This window comes from Chrysochloris asiatica, unplaced genomic scaffold (assembly GCF_000296735.1).
Source record: "Chrysochloris asiatica unplaced genomic scaffold, ChrAsi1.0 scaffold00256, whole genome shotgun sequence".
Classification (NCBI taxonomy): domain Eukaryota; kingdom Metazoa; phylum Chordata; class Mammalia; order Afrosoricida; family Chrysochloridae; genus Chrysochloris; species Chrysochloris asiatica.
In genome coordinates this window covers 1,971,414-1,976,209 of record NW_006408774.1, presented here as the reverse complement: position 1 = coordinate 1,976,209, position 4,796 = coordinate 1,971,414, and positions in this window count along the sequence as shown.

Sequence of the window (4,796 nt, the reverse complement as noted above, 5' to 3'; positions counted from 1 at the left end):
CATTGACAACTGGCTCTAATTAGTTCTACAGCCGCCCCCTTCGTTGTGAGAGCTGGTCAGCGGAATCCTAGCTGCACAGGCCAGTGATTTACCTGAATCACCAGATAGTACTGAAAAGGCTAAAACTCCAGGGGGTCCAGTCATGTTTTCAGCTCTGCCTGAGCCCTCTAGTCTGTATATTTTGCATGAAACTTAGGAGGAACATTTTTCTCCAGCCTATGCCCCAGTATATCCATCTCTGCCAAGACCTCAGGGAGCCTCCGCCTCAGCACCACCACATACCTTGCCAGCAACTCGAGCACCCTTGACAGATGCTGCTACTAGCCCAGAAGAACCTGTGAGCCCTACTCTGTCACTGCCAGTACTCAGCCCATAAATCCTCTCCCTCAAACTGGCGATCCAGAAGCCACTAATGGGTGTGATCAGGAGCCATTACACTGGGGAAAAGCACAACAGGATGTCTTTCCAAAAGCTTAAAGCAGAGCTCCAGTCAGCACCAGCACTCAGCCTGCCAGACATTTCCAAGACCAGTCAGCACCAGCACTCAGAATGCCAGACATTCTATACATGTCAGAGAGACATAAAACAGTGGTGGGGGTACTGGTGCAGACAATAGGCTCATGGGTGAGGCTAGTTGCATATTTGTCCAAACAATTAAATAGGGTGGCAAGTGGATAGCTCCCATGCTGGAGAGCTCTTGCTGCCACCACTCTCCTAGTAAAGGATGCTGACAAACTTACCTTAGGGCAGAACTTAACTTCACTTGGTGTGACCACCACTTGGTTAAGACCACCAATATCAGTAAGGTAGCCTAAGTCCTCCAGAAGCCTGACCGAACTGCCCAGTGCTTTCTATGAGAGATTGTATGAGGCCTCCAGGCTGTACACTGCTTTTGACCCAATAGCTCCAGGAAACCAGGTTATGGTAAATGTGACCTTTGTAAATCACAGTACCAATGACATCCACAGAAAACTCCAAAAACTAGAAGGGTTTGCTGGCATGAACTCCACCCAACTGTTGAAAATTGACACCAAGGTGTTTGTTAATCATGACTAAGAGACAAAGGACGAGGCAAACTGGAAAATGAGAAAAAAGGCCGATTTAATAGCGGCAGCCTTAACCCAGATCCCACCAGGCCCTCCAGGTAGAAAAGGGCAAGAAAACCAGCTGGACAGAGTAGGAACCAGCCCCACCTAGATCAGGATCAATATGCCTACTGTAAAGACAAGGAATATTGGAAAAATGAGTGCCCACAGAGAAGAGGACCCTGGAAAAGCCTCCCCAGACCTCCCACCAACCCTAGGTTGTTCAACATCGCAGATGAGGAAATCTTCGATGAATAGGACAGACTGGGTTCACTTTGCCCCTCCAAGCCTATGATCCAAGTAAAAGTAGGGGACAAACCCATGAACTTTTAAATAGAAACAGGAGCTACCCATTCAGTCGTGACTCAACTCATAGTCCCTCAGTCTGGAAAGACCACCGGCATTGCAGGGGCCACTGGCACACTTAATTGACCAAGCTTTCTGCCAACCTCGCCAGTGTGTAATTGGGGGCCACGAAGTTGATGACCAGTTCTTGTACATGCTGGATGGCCCATTCCCACTCCTAGGGTGAGACCTCCTCAGCAAACTGTGGGTAAGGATAGCTTTCACTGAGATAGGACAGCTTGAGCTGTGGGTTCCACCCAAGTACAACACTCTCCTGCTACTCTGGCATTCCCCTGAGAAGAAGAATGGAAAATGTTTCAGTCTCCGGGGTTGGACAATAGTGACTGACTCCCCCTTGTTTGTCCAATGGTCCAGAGTCTGAGCAGACGACAACCTCCCACAGGAGTGGATGTCAACTGCCCACCAGTGTATGCAGACCTCATCCCTGGAACTGTGTCTATCCAAATCAAACAATATCCAATACCACGGACAGCACAGGAAGGCATCCAGAAGCATCTGAAAAGATTACCAAGTGCTGGAATAAGAAATTATGCCTCTAACTATGAGATCTGACAATGAACCAGAATTCATGGCAGAAATAGTACAACACACAGCTAAAATGTTGGGCCTAAAATGGAAAGTACATGTAGCTTATAGGTCTCAGAACTCAGGTAATGTTGAACGCATGAACAATATCATACCACAAGAGGCTCACTTAACCTAACCTCAATCTCTCCTGCTTGTTTTGTTAAAAATCAGATGTATCCCTCAGAGAATCACTGGATACTCCCCTTTTGAGATTTTGTTTGCCTCCTTCTTTGCTCCTTGCCAGGGACTCAGAGAGAAATAGGGGAAGTTGAAATTAGTTCAAACTCCAAGCACTGAGTAAGGGGTTATTGAGATGTTACATTTCAGTCTGTTTTCCCTGTGATTTCTTTCAGCCCAGGTGACCTGGTGTGGGTAAGGGGACTGGAACTTAACCCCACTCAAGCCCAGGTGGTGAGGACCGCTGACTGTTATCCTGACTACCCCCACAGAAGCCAAGGTAGAAGGAGTCCCCACCTGGATTCACTATAGTAAATTGAAGAAAGCTTCGTCTTCATGGGAAACTGAAACTAATCCTACCAACCATTGCAAGGTAACATTGAGACATGACTTTCCCTGCTTCAGCCACAAACCAAGAGCTGAATGATCTACACACAGCCAAAGTATCAGGACATTCTCTGTGGGACTCATTTTAATTGGACTTTGGGTTGTGGGAAAGGAAGAGGATTTGTGTAATCTATGCACCCACACCACCAAAGTGGACCCAACAGTGACGAGCACACTAATTTTCTATAGCTACTATAAATGTGAGGGCACCCTCCTGGGTAGTTGCACATATATCCACTGCCCCAAACACCATGCAGGACCAGAAATCCGTTCTTAGAAGTGGCAGAGGGCATTGTTGTTGTTGTTAGGTGCTATTGAGTCAGTACTGACTCACAGAAACCCTATGCACAACAGAATGAAACACTGCCCAATCCTGGTCCAACTTCACAATTGTTGCCATGCTTGAGCCCATTGATGCTGCCACTTTACCAAACCATCTAGCTGGGGGTCTTCCTGTTTTTCTATAACCCTCCACCTTACCAAACATGATATCTTTCTCCAATGACTGGTCCTTTCTGACAATATGTCCCAAGTATGAGAAACGAAGCTTGGCCATCCTGGCCTCCAAGGGGAATTCTAGCTGCACGTCTTCCAACACAGAGTTGTTGGTTCTTTTGGCAGCCCATGGTACTTTCAATATTCTCCTCCGACACCATAACTCAAAAGCATCAATTATTCTATGGTCTTCCTTATTCACTGTCCAGGTTTTGCATTCATATGAGGTTATTGAAAATACCATAACTTGTATGAGGTGCACCTTAGTCATCAAGCTGATATCTTTGCTCTTCAACACTTTAAAAAGGTTTTGTGCAGCAGATTTCCCTAATACAATACATCATTTGATCTCTTGACTGCTGCTTCCACGAGTGTTAATAGTTGATCCAAGAAAAATGAAGTCCTTGACAAATTCAATCTTTTCTCCATTGATAAGAATGTTGTTCATTGATCCAGTGGTGAGGATTTTTGTTTTCTTTACATTGAGATGCAATTCATACTGAAGGTTATGGTCTTTGATCTACATTTTTCTATTGTCTTCCTTATTCACTATCCAGCTTTTATATGCATATGAGGTTATTGAAAATACCACGGCTTGAAAACCTAAATTATAAGACATATTGCTACTCCAGATGGGGCAAAAATTTCACTTTTCCTGTTGGTAAATTGATTGTTTAGGACAGAAAATCCTAAATACCTCCACAGGAAGGAGTAAATGGTGGGGAAGAAACGACGGAGCAAAATCCACAACAGAACTTACGCACCCTAAGAGAGAACTGGGAAAATTTGGGAGGCCCCAGAGATTGGACATTCCTGGCTAGACTATCCTGTATGTGTGGGAACAGAGCATATACCCACCTCCCCAATAACTGGAGTGGAAGTTTTTTTATAGGAATTATCAGGCCCTCATTCTTCCTACCACTACTTGACACAGGAAGGTTCCTGGGTTATCCGGTCTCTACCCCCTTAACCCGGCAACAAAGGAATCTCACCATAGGGTATTGGAAGGATGATGAATGGACATCTGAAAGAATAATTCAGTATTACAATCTGGCCACGTGGGCCTAGGATTGGGTTTAGTGATACCGAATTCCCATCTACATGTATATTGAATAATCAGGCTACAGGCAGTACTAGAAATAATAACAAATGAAACTGGGGAAACCTTAACCCTCTTAGCTCAGCAACGAACTCAACTCAGAATTGTTGTTGTTGTTAGGTGCCATTGAGTTGGTGCCTTATGCACACCATAAAAGACCTTATGCACAGCAGAACAAAACACTGCCTGATCCAGGGCCAACCTCACTATTTTTGCCACACTTGAGTCCATTGATGCTGCCACTTGGCCAATCCATCTTGTTGGGTGTCTTCCTCTTTTTCTATGACCCTCCACCTCACCAAGCATGATATCTTCTCCAGTGACTGGTCCCTCCTGACAATATGTATGAAATATGAAAGGCAAAGTTTGGCCATCTTGGCCTCCAAGGAGCACTCTGGCTGTACACCTTCCAACATAGATCTGTTGGTTCTATGGGCAACCCATGGCACTTTCAATATTCTCCTCCAACACCATAACTCAAAAACATCAATTTTTCTAAGGTCTTCTTTATTTACTGTCCAACTTTCACATGCATATGAGATTATTAAAAATACCATGGCATGGGTCAGGCACACCTTAGTCCTCAAGCTTACATCTTTGCTTTCCAACACTTTAAAAAG